The 17,172-nt window shown below is 39.9% G+C and overlaps 1 protein-coding gene and 1 pseudogene across 3 annotated transcripts in view; one reads left to right on the forward strand and one right to left on the reverse strand.

Moving 5' to 3' along the window:
• The window catches only part of CDK14 (cyclin dependent kinase 14), a 664,870-nt gene that overhangs the window by 505,674 nt on the left and 142,024 nt on the right, over window positions 1-17,172 (reverse strand). The gene's annotated exons all lie outside the window — the stretch shown is intronic.
• LOC114032575 lies at window positions 15,863-16,878 on the forward strand (annotated as a pseudogene).

The following is a 17,172-nucleotide window of genomic DNA, read 5'->3' on the forward strand; positions in this document are numbered from 1 at the left end:
GTGATTACCTCCTACAGGTTTGATAATTGTGTTGCTAATTCCATTATGAAACATTTAGATGTTTTCCCAGCAGTCTGAATTCTAATATATGTCACTAAAATAATTTGACTTAATTGCTTTTTCCTTCTTTCATGATTATAAAATTACAGGTACATATATAACAAACTGTGCATACAGAGATAGGTGTGCACCTCTGTGTATAAAGCCACCTATTTCCATACGCTTTTCTTTTCTGAATCTTACCATGAGAATCATAGCCCTGTGATTTGGAAGGGATCTCACTGCTCACCCAGCCAAACTCCTAAGGAATGAACTCTCTCTACAAACCCAAGTACCATCCTACCCCTACAATGAACACGTCTTCTAGTAACAGAGAACTCATTACCACAAGACATGATCAATCAACAACTATTTATGGGTCAGACACTGTGCTAGGTTCTAGGAATACAAAAAAAAAAAAAAAAAAACAAAGTCTAAGGGTGTGAGGGAGGCCAAGGGGTAGTAGAGAGAGGGAGTGTGTTACATTCTGTTGAAATATATGCAAAGTAAGAACAAAGTAATTTTTTTAAAGTAACACTAATAGCTGTGAGAGGGGAGGGCAGAGAAGCAGCTTCTATTTCTGGATCACTCTGTCCATCTAAATCCATCACCCAATCCTGGGTCTGGCAGCTGATCCCCAGGACATTCTCCCTTTCTCAATGGATTCAGTACCTGGCCTACCATCTTCCTCTCTACCCCCAAGACCCTTCCTCATCCTAGGAGATTTCACCATACATGCTCACTTTCCCTCCAATACCCTAACTTCCCAATTTTTCCATCTACTCAGTATCCATGACCTATTCCTCCACCAAATTTCAAGAGATGGTCATACCCTCAATTGCCACCACCCACAAATACTCCAATTCCATTTTTAAGAACTCTACATTTTATTTATTTGATGATAACCTTTTATCTTTCCATTTCTCCTTATGCCTGGTGGCTATCAAACCTCCTTTTCATCCTCACAATCACTGGTAGCCCTGTTATCCCTCTGTACGCCCTCCTCCCTTTCCAATCTTGAGTCCATAGTAGACCAGCTCAACACTACCCTATCCTTTACTCTTGAATCCATTATTCCATAGTCCTACTATCAATTACACACCACCAAGTCCTAACACTGCATTACTCCCATCATCTGCCTCTTTCCATCCTATTCATCTGCTGCTGGAAATGATAGGAGAAAGTCACAAAACTCTAAAGACATACTTTTTTGGTTCAAGTTTTCTTTCACAAAATCACTAATATGGAAATACATTTGATATGATTGCACATGGATAACCTATATCAAATTCTTTACCATCTCGTGGACAGGGGAGTGGGGAACTCAAAACTTTTTTTTAAATGTTAAAAATAAGTTTGTACATGTAATTGGGGAAAAACAAAATATTATTTTTTAGAAACTCTAATGACTGACACCATTCTACTATAAATTTCTGTGAGTTCATCTTACCTAGTCCATCCCTACAGCCAAGGCAATCCTTTTATTCTTCCCCAATTGATTCTCTATCACACTCATCACAACTGCTGCTCCAAAAATGTTCTTCTGTCTTGATACCTCCCCTGCATCCCTCTCTTCCCCAGCCTCTGTGCTAAGAACCTCGTCTTATAATACTTCACCAAAAAAACAGGGCTCTTCTCCAAGAGTTCCCTCTTTGCCTTGGAAAGACCCCACATGCACCCTTGATCCTCTCCCCTCCCATCTTCCCCAATAGATTGCCCTGACTTTCATCCTCACTCTTTCTCCAATCTGAATTTTAATATAATATTCTAAAATATTTTCATGTAATTATTTTTCCTTATTTTATGACTAGAAAATTAGAGGTACATACATACGTGTATATTGTGCCTATAGAAATTAGTGTATCTCTAATGTTCAATCTCTCCTCATCTACTGGATCCGTCTCTGCTTCCTATCAACATGCCCATGTCTCTTTCATCCTTAAAAACCCCTCACTAGATGCTACCATGCTCAAATAGTTGCTTCCATCCTCATCATAAAACTGAAACTCTTCTCTAGAGTTACTGATAGGCAAACTTCGGGCCTCTTCTCAATTTTCATCTTGCTTGACCTCTGCAGCTGTTATCCCAGCTGACCATCTTTGAGTTGTCAAAACCTCTCTCTCTTGTTTCTCCTCCTATCTGCCTGACTTGCTGCTTGCTGGTTAATAAAAGCTTCTTGTTAAAATTCAAAAATGTAGTTTCTCTGTAATTTTCAATTGTTCTCTTTGCCCCCGGAGAGAAGTTGAATATCTCAGGACAAACTTGGAAGATGACCATTTTTCCCAAAATTCTCTCTTTTCCAGACTAAACATTCCAAGATCCTTTGATGGATACTTAGATCACATGGCTTCAAAATCATGCAAAAATATAGAGAGTTATCTCTATAAACCATCATGTTGGGGGAGATAGGTCTGACAACCGTACTGTAGGCTGTGCTATATGAAACTTTTTCTGAGTGTTGTTAATGTTCTGGAGAGCATGATTTGAGCTGAGATAATTCATGTAATAATGAGCAGCCTATAATGGGATTTTACAGCATGTTCAAATGAGGGATTAAGGGGCACAATGGAAGTAGAAAGGAAAAACCCCTCAGACCAAGAAATCCATTTCAGAATCTTTGAAAAGCAGGGGAGATGAACATTTCAATATTCATCAGTTATAATTTTTTTCTGCATCCTTTCCCCCAAAAAATTATGGGAATTTCAGACCACATTTTGCCAAGGCTCTGAGCAGTAGAATCAGTTTTTTTCATATATACTTTGTATATATAACTAATTAACTAAATATATATATATATACACACACACACACATATACATATAGACACATATGTGTGTGAGTAACTTTACCCATAGGTTTTCCTGAATGACACAGCAATGAATTTTATGAAGGCCTAACAGAAACATTTAGGAATTCAAGAAAAGATAACAAGCTTTCCCCAGACCTAGTTACTGATTCCAAGTGCAGAAAAATTAATTTGACCAATCCCATAGGTCACTATAACCTTCTAGTCTAAACTAGGGAAACAATACTAGTAATAATATGTACTTTCATCCACAATCTTATCTAATCAGGATAGTTTCACCTATTGAGGTTATTTATCTATTTTACAAACCCAGGCAGCAGAGACTAGCAAATCCCATCTAAATCAAGAAAGGAATTATTGATGTAGCATTGATCCAACCTACCATGTGAATTAGCTATTCTTGCCCTTGTCAAGATTTGAAAATTGGCCCTCCCAAGTCTCTCCATTGCCCACTGGCCTCTAACTCACATCTCTAGGAATATATGATGATTTTAAAACACTCTAGACATTTTCAGAATGTCAAAATTTTTATGCTTTTCTTTCTACTGACTTATCAGTCCATGTTTCCATCAGAGAAAATTTATACTTCTTTTCTCTCTTCTTCCTAGTCAAGATCATTCTCACCCCTACACTAGCTACATTCTCCCCGCTTCCCTAGCTTGACCTCTTAGTGAAGAATCCTTTTCTCTTGAATCCCTTGCCTTCTTTCTCCTATTATCATTCTTACCTGGCCAAGACCCAGCTCTGGATTATTATGAACATCCAATCATACTATGTCTTTACTCTTTCCTGTGTGCTGTTGAAGGCAGCTGAAGTAAAACCATTTTGACCGAATCCACTTCAAATTTATATTGTGCAATCTCAACTGGGCCTTCCCTGCAGCAAAGCAATCCTCTTGCTAATTAACTCACTACCCCAGTCACCACAGTAGCTTTTCCAAAACTTTTCAGTCCTCTTCAGTTTTGCATATCTGTTCCTCCCCCTACTCTCTCAGAGAGAACAAATTGAGACTATTATCTGTGAGTTTCCTCTTCTGCCCTCTTCAGTTCACATCTCCCAGATCCCTTCTACCACTATTTCTGCCTCTACTCCATCTCACATGATGAGGCTGCCCTTTTCCTTGACAAAGAAAACCCCTATGTGCACAAGTAATCCTATTCCATATCATCTTTTCTGCAAGACTGCTCACTCCATCATCCCCACTCTTTTACTCATTGTCAATGTGTCTCTGGCTACTAACTCCTTCCCTAAAACAACCCCATGTCCCCTCCAACCTTAAAAAAAAAAACACCTCTCACTTGATCCATCAATGCCTGATAGCTATTGTCTGGTATTTCTCTTCCCTCTTTAGGCTAAGCTCCTCAAGGCGGCCTTCCACATTTCATGTTACCACCTCCTTTCTTCTCACCCTCTTCTAAATTCTTTATAGTCTGGCTTCTGACCTCACCATTCAATTGAAATTACTCTCTCCCAAGTTATCAACAATTTCTTAATCACTGGACCTAATGGCCTTTTCTCATTCCTCATCCTTCTTGACCATGCCACAGTTTATATGACACCATTCTCTCCTAATGCTCTTCCCACCTATCTGACCACCCCCTTTGTAGTCTCCTTTGCTGGATCTTCATCCAGGTCATGCCCATTAACCCTGGCTGTCCCACAGGGCTTTCCCCTGGGCCCTCATCACTATTCTCTCTATCCCATTTCACTTAATCTCATCAACTCCCATGGATTTAATTATCATAAGTCTCGTGGCTCACCTATGGAAAAAGAACCATCATACATTTAGAAGAGTCCCCTTCACATAGAGACGTGTGAAATAACCTGTTAGTGCAGTCTGGCTAAAAATCAACAAAAATTCCAAAATTTCCACAGTTATCAAAATCCTGGTGAAGTAATAAAACAGACTATGTTGAACATAATACGACAGAATATTGAGATGAAATATTATGTTTGCTCATTCAATAGAATTTTTTCTTTTCATACGTACTTTCTAGTGTTCAACATAGTCAACAACAGTTTCTGCCACTTCTTCAGGAAACTGGCTCCTGCCATAATATCTGATTCCTAAGGAAAGGGCTTGGTTTTTCCATTTCATTGCAACCTCCTTCCACTTTGTACCAAAATAAGTTGGTCTCTACCTTTGACGTTTATGTCTTCCAAATATTCACTGAGAAATACCATCCCCCATGAAAAATAAAGCCTCCAGAAAGTATCATCAAACATGGAAACTGCAAAGAAAACCACCTCTATCATTGCTAATCGATCCATTAGGATATGATTCCTTTCCCTGGGTAGCCATACGAACAGCATTTAAAAATAAAGATTAAAAAATATTTTTAAATCCCTTCCGTGAAGGAGAAATAAAAGTTGTGTACTATCTTCTTGCTCAGGAACAGATGGTGATAGAAACAAATACAACTTAAGTCTCCCCATCCAAAGTAGTCATCTTTTAAAATAAAGTTTCCACTTATTATTAATGCCAGGATAAGGGATGAGTAACTAACTTTAATATTAATGTTATACAATTTAAAATTTAATGTTCCTCCTATCCTGGCCTCAAGACCTGGTCCCTTATTTGAACACAGTTTCCTCAAAGGAATTCATAAAAGCACAATATTTGAATGACTTTCCATGTGCTTAAAATTTTCAGAAGCTCAGAGGTCACTACACATGCACACAGATTATGAAGAGAAGCCCAGGGAACAAGGTCCCTGGGGGGAGCAGGGGAAGGATGGAAACCTCTTAATGCTCAAATGTCGGTTCTGTTATAAGGAGTTGAAAGCTCAACAATAATGAAACTGACTGCAATCCATTAATAAATTCCTGACTGGTCCCATAAATTCCAGCTGTGTGAACATTTTCTATGGCAGTCGATACTGAATCCTAACTGAACCCTCAAATGGGAATAAAGGAGAGCAGTCAGATGTCCATACCCTGCTGTTTATCTGCCATCTGAAAACACAACCCAATGTTTCTATGAAGTATTTCTCCATCAACCACTCTGTTCTTAGCAAGACACCATTTAAGGATGAACAGTTGGAGCAGATGAACTCCTCAAACTATACCCCAAGACACCTCCCCCCCTAAAAAAAAAAAAATTCTTTTCATAAAAAGGTCCCTTTGTCACAAACACTCAGGAATGTAAGTACACAGAAAGCACACTCCTCTCACTCTAGTCAGTATGAGCTGATCAACAGAATATGGTACAAGAGAAAGAATGCTTCATTTGGAGCCAGAGGATGTGAGTTCAAATGATAGATTGCCTCTGTGACCATGGAAGAGTCAGTTTGTAAGAGTCAGTCTTCATTTGTAAAATGAGGGAACTGGACTGCATGTACCTCTCTAGATTCCCTTTCTAGCCCTAAATCAATATGCCACAGGATTCCCAGGACACTTTAATATGTCCACCATCTACCTCAACCACGGAATTGCCCAGGAGCTACAAATTACCTGGCAGCTGCAAAGGGAACTTAGTGAGGAGTCAGAGTGGATTAGGAATGGATGAGAAGGTGAAAAGCCTTCCCTCCTTCAGTACTCACATGTTATATGAACTACATAGAGACAAGATTGGACAGGATTTGGGCTTCTGCCTCTACCAGGATGGGAACGGGAAGAAGGGAAGCACCAGACATTCTAGAGATCCATCAGAAGCTTAAGAATCTTTTCTGACCCTACTTCTCCCTAAAATTAGATTCACATGGAACCAATTTGACTCTAATTTTCATGTTACGGTGTTTGGACAAAGTAACTCCCCCTCTCCCCCAATCTCATACAACAATTCAATCCAGACAATTCTATAACCAACTCAAGTAAACTAAGAGAGGCCAGAAGACCTAGGTCTAAGCAAAGATCCAAGGATCGTAGATTTAGAGCTGGAAGACATCTCAGAGGATATCTAATCCAATCACCTCAGTGTCTAAGATAGGTTTTGAACCTAGGTCTTCCTGACTCCAAGTCCAGTGTCACATCCACGATGCCTGGCTGCCTCTCTGTGAAGGATGATGATTCAGGTAGAGAGGAAGATATAAGCACATCACATTATCATATGATTATTTTCATCCTCTATAAAAACGATGCTCAAGTCTCTAGCAGAATGTCCTGTGGACATCTACAAATGCTCGGTCAATGACTCAGTCTCGGGATTTTAAAAGCTGCCGAAAACAAATGGACAACCACTGGAGCCTCTAATCTGGGCTTTGTGAAAATGATCCTCTGTCAGAAACCAGCTAGATCTAGGAACAGTAATACCAGGAAGAAATTCGAGCAGGAACAAGCTATTGATGGAGCTAGGCTTACCTCACCAAATGGAAAACTGTTTAATATGCCATTACCCTCATAACCCCTACCATCCCCCATTTCTTAGGTCTAAATTAAGACAAATGACTCTGGTGGGGTCCTTGAATGTCTTATTATGGAAGACAAGGTTCCATAGAGGAAGAATCCAGCTTCCAGTTCCAATTAAATGAGTAACCTTGGACAAGTCACAACCTTCCTGAATGTATTGTCTTAGTGAGAAAGCTGCTAGATTTGGAGATCATTTTTAAGGTCCCCTCCCAATCCAAAGTCCTAGGAATCTCTTTATGGGAAAAAGAGGACCCCAAAATCATCATCCCCTGCCTGTAGAGGGTGAAAGATTAGAACTTGCCCCAGGAGAGAGGGGAGACTGGAACAAAAGAAGGAACAGGACCAGGAAAGGGGCCAATCAGTTCCCTGATGAATATTTCAGCAAAGAGGAAGTAGCTCCCCAGAAAAACTGACGGGTTAAACAAGCAAAGTGTCCAAAACTGGCAAGCATTCCTTATGAACATGCCCTCCTGTCACCAGAAGTGTTCAAGCAAAGACAGAATGACAACCTGTCAGGGATGTCATCGAGGGGCCTTCTACATGCACTGGGAGGTCCAATGAGAGCCCTCGAAGGTCCCTTCCAACTCTAAAATTCTAGGGTGCTATACAGAAATACAAGTGGCCTACTTACCCTGATCAATTACCTGGCCATAGGAAAGCCCAAACAAAAACTGGTACAGGTTTTCCTCTTAAATTAATAAATTCCTTACTCACCATTCTTCCTGAAACTCTATAGAGAGTAGAAAGTTCAAGTTTTTCTCATTTACATTTCCTAATGGCCCCAAACCCTATCATGAAGCTAGTTATTTTAGGACCTTAATTTAGAAGTGTTAGCCAGCAAGGAAAGAAGGTGTGTGTCAGGACAGAGGTTTAGAAGGGGGATAGTGCTCTGTTCTTATGTCCATATAAAATTTGGAAATGTCAACTTTCTATCTCTCATTCTTTGTTCAAAACAGTCTTCTTCTCCTCCTTACTTATCTCTTCCCATCATTCCCACCCTCAAAATACATATATTGAAGACAACCACTGTAGGTAGGAAAGGGATACCCTTGGTGGGAAAAGTAAAAATCATGGAAGCATTGACTTAATGACTCACCAGAAAGTGAGACAATAATTGAGGAAGAGCTGAAAATTACCTATCTGAAGTCCATCAGGGCAGGGAGCAAGTCTAATTTACCTGCATGTCTCCCATAGCATGTGGCTCAATGCCTTCCTTTTGCAGACTAGTTACTTAATAAATATTTTTAACAAATGAATGATTTTTAAAACAAAACCTAAAAAACCAACACCCTGCTAGTCTGTTGTCCTTAAAAAAAAAAAAAAAAAGAGGACTCGTCAGTTACTTTTTTTCCAAGCAGGTACAAATCAGTCGCCAGAAGGCCAGAACTGGGAAAACCTCACATTTAAGACAAGGTGAAAGTAGAAATAAAAATAGCTTGAACATATCATTTCTCTGACAGTAAAAGAAACTGTAAACACAGGGTGCATCATCTCCTAAACAGAAACAAAGTTATTTTCTTTTTTAAACAAACAGGGTAAAATGAAATCCAGGACAGAATATGCTGTTCTTCTCCATCTTTATTTTCAAAGAAAACATCTGAGATTTTTTTAAAAAGCCAACACTCCTAGGGAAAGCATGTTACTAACCATTTGAGTTGAGAGTAAACCATCATCTCTATGGAAAGCAAATCAGGTGCAATAGCATATTTGGAGATTTTTTTTCCCAAAAAAAAAAAATAAGAAGTTGTAAGTTTCTATCTCAATACATCTGTTATATAAGCAAGTTTTCTTTCTTCAAGTTCCACAAAGCTAACAGGCTTCTGACCACCATATTAGAGGAAGAAGTTACTGTTTTCTCCAACTAATCTTCAGCCTCCAACTCCACAATTAAATTTGACTTGCATTACTGTTTGTGGTTTAGCAAGCGTAATCAAAACATCCTTTTCTAGGGCAAAACTCCAATGCCGGGAGCCCTGATATGTGCATGATATGACCATGTCCTCTGCACTGCCACAATAAACCAATCCTTACATAAACTAACAGGGAACACAGACGGTCTCACTTGCAATTAACAGAAGTCCTTCATCTTCCACAATACAAAACATACTTTGCTAATTAACAAAAGAAACAAGGACCCAAGCCCCCTCCCAATTAAGGCATACAACCCCAACTTTCCATTTTTACCTCCTACAAGACCAGATAAAAGTCTTTTTGGAACAGCAAATCCATTGCCCCCAGATCTCCCACATGCTGGAGTACTCCATGAACATTTTAAATGTTAGCACTCCACTAGTTATCAGGCATTTCCAAGAGAGCTACATTAGCAACTAACATTTCAAATAGCTACCACAGGTGCAATGATGTAAAATACCTACCTACCAACCTCTGTTATGCAGCACACACCTCAAGCAGGTGCACTCCAGTATGGTATATACTCCCCCAAAAGGGAAAAGGGGGTAGGGAGATCCAAAAATCCCAAATGTACTAGAGATATTTATTCCAGTCAGATCAGATCAGGCTGAATTCAGGGACATCAGTTTACCCGGAAGAAAAAGTGGTCTCCCGTCCTTCGCCCACTTGTCCCAAAGGGCATGCAGCCAAGCATAACCTGGCAAAATCATCCATGAGATCTCTTTAGGTTGTAATGAATAAGGCTAGTTTCAAGACAAATAAGATTCAGCTATAGCAAAGAGATACATTCCTTAAGCCTCTTCCGCATCTAATCATGATGCTGATGTTTACAAACTACAAGGGATATCCTAGGGAGCTTTAAGAGTCTCTATGTTGTGTGCAGCATCATGTCAGATTATAGGTTTAAATACCACATGCATCAACCTATGGGTTGGTTTTTTTTTGGCAGTTAAAAAAAAGGAGAAGAAAAAATGACATGCACAAAATGAATCCTTTTCAAGTTGTAAGTGTTTCATAGTCTGGATGCAGGCTAGCAAAAATGCTCCATTATTTAAAAAAAAAAAATGTTGCTCTATTCCAAACAAGCTCTGTCTTACCGTTTTGCTGTTTTCTGGATCAAGCTAGATTCACCTGCAACTCTTTAACATGTCTCTAGCAATGTGTTTGCAGTCAGGCCAGGCTCATTCAGCAACTGAATTCACATCTTTCTGCACTAGCAAGCTGAAATGGTACGGCTGTACTACAACTGAGAGAGGGGGAAGCAGGAAAAAAACCAGAAATCCCTCAAGACAGGTTAGTCTCGGTGGACCGGACGTGAAAAAAAGAACCAGGCAAACACAAAGGAAACCCTATCTAGCTATCTCCTGGGCTTCAGCCGTGCAATTGTCCATTTCCTAAAAACTTAATTTTTTTCCTTCTTTAATAGGATGGACTTGCCTGTGGAGTTCCCAGGAAGGAAGCCTACCCGGGCTCTGCAGCAGCGTTGCAGCCAGAGTAACCGTACATATGCTGTCTAGGCAATTTACAACACACTGTCTCTTCAGAAAGATATTGATTTGCAACGCAGTGGTGCTTCTCCAGAATGCAGGAATGGGAGCCAAAATAAAGATAATGGTGATTTCATAGGGGTGGGGGGAGAAGGGGGGGTAAAAATCATTTAATCTAAGGGATGCAACTAATCAGGCCCAATTCAATTTTTTTAAAAGCACTAAAGGAAGCCAATAAGTGTCCTGACTGACAAATTCCATTAGGCAATCATCTAAGGTCCTTTGAAAGTCAAAGTTTGTGCTCCCGTCGGTCACTCTGCGAGAACCACAGAAGAAAATCCGTGTCTATATGCACAGCTGGGTGCCTGTGGGTTCAACCCCATCTAGGGAGCAATGCACTATGACCTCCATAGACACCTACACTCAGATTTATCATACATGTGGCATCAGCAACAGGGGTAGCTAGGTATGGGGCACTATAACATTAAGAATGTGAAGTTTTATGGTGGGTGTTAAGCTTTTTAGGCTTCTAGGTTGTGCTCAGAGCTCATATTAACCTCAAAAATGAAAGGTCACTACATTCTAGAGCAGGACCCACAGGGGAAAATGGGCCAAGTCACAGGAAGGCACTTTCAGTGATGCATGATGGGGGGTGGGGGGGAAGATGGCAAATCTAATACTTTCATAGTGGCCTCTATAGGGCAGGGCTTGATCTGCAATTGATACTCACTGGAAAAAGGCAGCCCTCTTCCCCTCTTTACAAAGAAAGGAGGAACAGAGGAAAGTAGGACAGCTTTCTCTGATTATCAATCAGTTGTGTAACACCTTTTCCTGTGGGTGCCTCTGACTCTACTGCTATAGGGAATTTCCAATGAGAAAATTCCCTTCATCAGTGCAGATCAGTAAATCCCATACAACTTGAGAGTTTCAGAGAGGTGGCTGGCCCATTAAGAGGTTAAGTGACTTGCCCAGGGTCACAGAGCCTGTGTGGGTCAGAAGCAGGCCTTGAACTTCCTGATTCCAAGGCCAGTTCTCATCTACTATGCCTATTACCTATCTCTTTACTCCATCCCACTAGAATAGAATGAAATAAAATAAATGAAAATAAAATGTCTCTTACCCAGAGGAACTATTTCTGAGTCTGGCTAAAAGATGAGTTATGCAACCTGACCAGATGAATTTCATTTCTTTTTTATTTTTTTATTCTTTTTTTTTTTTTTGGCTTGGCAATGGGGTTAAGTGACTTGCCCAAGGTCACACGACTAGTAAGATGAATTTCATTTCTGAAGAGCTTAAAAGTTACACTATTGAATTGCCAAGTGACAGCCAATGCAACTCCTCTGTGACTTAGTAGAAAGGAAGTTTCTTGAGGGCAGGGACAGTCTTGATTTTATTTTTCTGTCCCCAGAGCCCAACACAGTGCCCGGCACATAGTAGGTCAACAATCATTTATTAAGTACTTACTCTGTGCCAGGCACTGTGCTAAGCCCTGGGGATGCAAAGAAAGGCAGAAACAGTCCCTGTCTTCAAAAGTTTACATTCTAAGTGGAGACACAAACGGAAAATAATGTCAGAGGCAAAGCTTTCTCATGGGAAGGGGAGTGCTTCTCAAACGCTTATTGACATTGATTACTAGGTGATCTTTCGAAGCTGATGTGGTCAAAATCTTCACTATCACATGGCCACCCCTCTAGTAATGAGCCTCTACTAACTTAGTCAGGCTGGTCCCAAGACGGCAGATGTAGGGGATGTCAGACTCATACTTGGAATCCTTTTAGTCTGGGAGGCCCTGTTGGAATGTGCAACTCCAAGGTCACAGCCTTGGACAACCAAAGGTTCCACCATGATGAGGCACCACACTGAACTTCAATAGACGATTTACAAGGTACTTACTAAACATTCGTTAAATAAATTAATGAATTTCCATAGTCTATACTTTCGTATCAGGTTGTTCCTAAGCAACCATCTCTCTTTCATTTTAAAAACGTCTTTGTGTCCCTCTCTTCATCACTGTGAGGAGATACTGTCATGATCAAAATTCCATACATAGTTCATCTTTGCTGCATTAAATTAAATCTGAAGACTTTTTTTGGAAGCATCTAAATTCAGTTTTATGTATTTTTTTAGTCTTTTGATACAATATGCATCAAACTACTGTGTATTACATTTACTTATATAACTGTGGCATCTTGCCTGCCCTGAGCAGAATGTAAGCTCCTTGAAAGCAAGCATTATTTTTGTCACTGTCCTCATATCCCCAGCACCAAACATACCAAAGGCATTAAACATTAAATCAGCTCTGGAGATGCTGAGGATCTTTTCATCAGAAAGCATATATTATCAGCATTCCTCAGATGAACCCATCATCTGGTCAAAGGATTCCCAAAAAGAATAGAGGTAGCTTCTTAAGAGGCAGCTGGATATTGCAATGAATAGCATGCTAGAGATGAAATTAGGAAGACTGGAGTTCAAAACCTGCCTCAGATGCTTACTAGCTGTGTGGCCCTGGGCAAGTCACTCAATCTCTTTCAATCTCCATTTCCTCAACTGTAAAATGGGGATAATAATAGAACGTAGCTCCAAGGGTTGTCGTAAGGATCGATAAGATAACAAATGTTAAAATGCCACATAAATGCTGGGAGGTATTATTTAGGTTTTCCAGTTCAGTTATCTCAAAATGATAATAATGGAAGGAGAAGAGGGTGTGTGTGTGTGTCTGTGTGTTGCTCTTATTAAAAGGGACATCTGGATTGGAGTCCATTTATTTACTGTGTGACTTGGACATGTAACAATTTCGTCATCTAAAGACAGATATAATACTTGATCTACATACCTTAGAAGGTGGTGTGAAGATCAAGTAAGATATTCCCTCACAACTAAAGAGTGCTAAATTAGTGTAAATAGTTATAATTCTATTTGTATAAAGTCACTCACCTAATGCTTCACTGAGAGTTAAGCAAGGCTATCCCTGGAGAATAAAAGCTATGATAGGTCCATGATTGGGGAATATGCCTGGCTGTGGTTTGGGACAGACATCATCCAAGGACTAACTGAGCTAAATGGGAAAGGTTTATCACCAGCAGGTTGGCCACCAGATGGCCATCACTTTTTAGCCACTTTCTTTGCACAAGGCACAGATTGTAGGGAGACACTGGGGAAAGTTTTGGTCGCCCATATCAAGGACACCATGCAGTAAAGTGGGGGAAAGGAAAGGTCTCCTTCCTCTCTCTCTAAGCCAGGTATCCCTAAGAAATGTGCTTGAAATTTTGGTCTACTTTTGTCCTTTTCAGTTCTAAGTAGACAGATTGTATTTCTAGACCTAGGAACTCAAGCCATGGGGACTTTAGAGCCCAGAATTCCAGGCTGGAGGTTGCCACCAGCCAAGGAGAGAAGTTCAGAGTCCTAGGGTCAGGGTCTTAGGATGTAAGTCCTGGGGACTTTGGACTTGGAATCTGGTGGGACTGATTCAATATAGGAACTTAGCTAAACTGGGAACCTAATCCTCTCCCCTCCCGAGAGACCAGAGCAGCTGAGGTGGGGAGGTTGGAGGCTGGGGAGACGGAAAAGAGAGGAATGTTTGTATGTTTGTTCTTACTACACCTCCAAAGTAAATATTCCTTCATAAAAGTTTTTTTTAAGGGAAACTTGACCACCAATCAAATCCCAAATCTCTGAAATATTGATGACAGGTAATGATGTTCATGGTGATGATGAAGATGGAGACAATGCGTTACATGAGTGGTACACAAAAGCTAAAAAATACAGGAAGGTCTCCTTTATTCAGTATCTTTAGAGAATATGGTCATTGATATCAGTGAATTTTCCACATAAAAGTCTGCCCTTTAAGTGGCAAAAAATCTGATCCCCTTTTAATGGAAATTCCTCTAAAATATATGACATTTCCCTATCATATTAAACAAATGATACTAAATGCAATTTAACTTATTGATGACTTGTGTCAATTCAGAACATCAGCTATTATATGTGCTATGTCTGTTACAATAAAAGTCTCGTGGTCTATTGATGCTTCCCAGAGCTGCTCTGCCTTTTGCTAACTGGCCCCTTGCAGGTGTGAATTCTTTTGTCTGCTATTTATAGTTCTATATTTAGCTCTGCTGTCAGCTATCACTATTTGCTGCTTTCAATATGTCTACCTCTAGCAGAAGTAACCCCATCCCCAATCCCCACCACCATCTGATCTGCTTCTAATCTGCTATGTACTGGAGAAATCAGGCAGGCAAGCTTATTAAAAATGAAATTAATTCATTTCAACAAACATTGAGCTCACATGATGTTCAAGGCAATGCAGATAGATACAAAGGAGAAAAAAAGAGAGACAATCTCTGCCCTCAAGGAACTTACATTCTACCAAAGGACACCTCGTCCAAGACAGCATGGTTCACTGAAAAGAAAAAGAAAGGGCTGTACTTGGAGTCAGGGGACCTGAGTTCAAGGCCTGACTCTTCCACTTACTCTCTATGTGGTTCGCTATGTAACCTTGGGTAATTTACTTATCTCTCTTGGCCAAGAGTGGGTTGGCCTAGATCACCTCTAGCTCCAACCCCATGATCCTTTGATATATACCATACAGAATCTAAGGCAGAAAAGAGATTTAAGAATGAGAGGCAGGAGCTGAGAGCCAAGGGGGCATTCTACTAGAGACCTCCCTCCAAGGTAATTCCAGCTCTTTAATAATGACCCTTTCCATGAGTCATTCAAATTTTTTTTTCATCTTGACCTAGTATTCCCTTTTTCTACCAAATTAATAATCTTGCGCGCACACACACACGCACACACACACATACACACACTCCAAAAAAAATTAAGTTTATCTGGTATGACTTTATCTTGAATAGTAGCTTCCCTCTTGAGATGTTTACAAACCGTAAATACAGTATAAGACAAGCATTAGGTCATCAGGCTCAAAGTGAGGGCCTGAGGAAACATTAGAAAACTAATGAGGAAAAAAAGAAGAAAAGGAGTATTAAGAAAAATAAAAATAAAGATGAGAAGAGAAAAATCTAAAACAGCAAGTGGGGAGAAAAGATGGAAAAACAACAGGCTAATATTGTCCTACAGAGACCCCTAAAGTAATTGTGGAGTACATAAAATTAAAGCAAATGACAGAAGAGAGAAGAATGGGACTTCCAGCATAGGCCTAGGACATTTTCCCATGGATCAATACTTCCAAATGCCAAAGGTCTAACTAGAGACATCACGGTGAAGCAAAAGGATGACCTGGTTCTAATCCTGACTCTGCCTCCATATCTATATGACTCTGAGAAAGTCACTTTATCTCTCTGAGCTTCAGTTTCCTTTTCTATAAAATAGAAGAGGAGAACTAGATGATCTCTAATATTCTGGCTGTAGAGATATGGATCTATGACATTATGTTAGTTACTTTAACATGTAATCCAGTGATAATGAATTCTCTCTAGAGTCTAAGGGGAAAAGCAGAAAAGTGAAAATTCTGAAGGTGAAAGAAAAGAAGGAAAAATCAATTTCTTTTTCCAAATGAATATAATTTTCACATACTCTAGCCAATGCCCCAGGAAATTATTTTTTCTTTCTCTAAGCTCTGTCTCAGTAAAATTATTCTTATAATACATACATAAAGGTTCATAGCTTTAGAATTACCATATGTAAATCACACCCTTCACCTTAGTCGATTTCCTTGATCCATGATTGTCACTGAAAACTCCCAAACTCTTCAAATTGCATTGGTTCTGTGTGCTATTGTTATTTCTGGGGTGAAGGGGGGCCACCAAACTAAAACCATCACCATGTCCTCCCTCTCACATAGCTGCTTAAGAAATGCTTCCTGGCTCTTTCCTCTTGGCCCGGGCGGCGGCAGCATGGGTAACTGCCGTGGTCTTCATACTGCTAGAAAGCTCCGAAGCCACAGGAGAGTCCAAAAGTGGCATGACAAACAATACAAGAAAGCTCATTTGGGCACTGCCTTGAAGGCCAACCCATTTGGAGGAGCATCTCACGCAGAAGGGATTGTCTTGGAAAAAGTTGGTGTGGAAGCCAAGCAGCCCAATTCTGCCATCAGGAAGTGTGTGAGAGTCCAGCTGATTAGGAACGGCAAAAAAAATCACTGCCTTTGTTCCCAATGATGGCTATTTGAACTTTATTGAGGAAAATGATGAAGTTTTGATTGTTGGATTTGGTCAAAAAGGTCATGCTGTTGGTGATATTCCTGGAGTCCGATTCAAGGTTATAAAAATTGCAAATGTTTCTCTTCTGGCCTTGTACAAAGGCAAGAAGGAAAGACCAAGATCATAAAAACTGTATGATGTCTTTGTCATAGTGAAAAATTTTCATGTAAAAAAAAAAGAAAAAAACAAGAAATGCTTCCTGAATGGCATCAATTTGCATGGAGACCTCAGAGTCACCATCTAAATCTAGTGACATGTTTGACTATAACTTGGATTTTACAAAATCACTGCAATGACTACCAGTCAAAATTCAAGAGAAAAACAACAATCAAATGTGAAGAGAATTGAGGATCTTTCATAGTAGGAGAGATAGAATAGATAGATAGATAGATAGATAGATAGATAGATAGATAGATAGATA

The sequence above is a fragment of the Vombatus ursinus genome, unplaced genomic scaffold (assembly GCF_900497805.2).
Source record: "Vombatus ursinus unplaced genomic scaffold, bare-nosed wombat genome assembly UNPS02005459.1, whole genome shotgun sequence".
Classification (NCBI taxonomy): Eukaryota; Metazoa; Chordata; class Mammalia; order Diprotodontia; family Vombatidae; genus Vombatus; species Vombatus ursinus.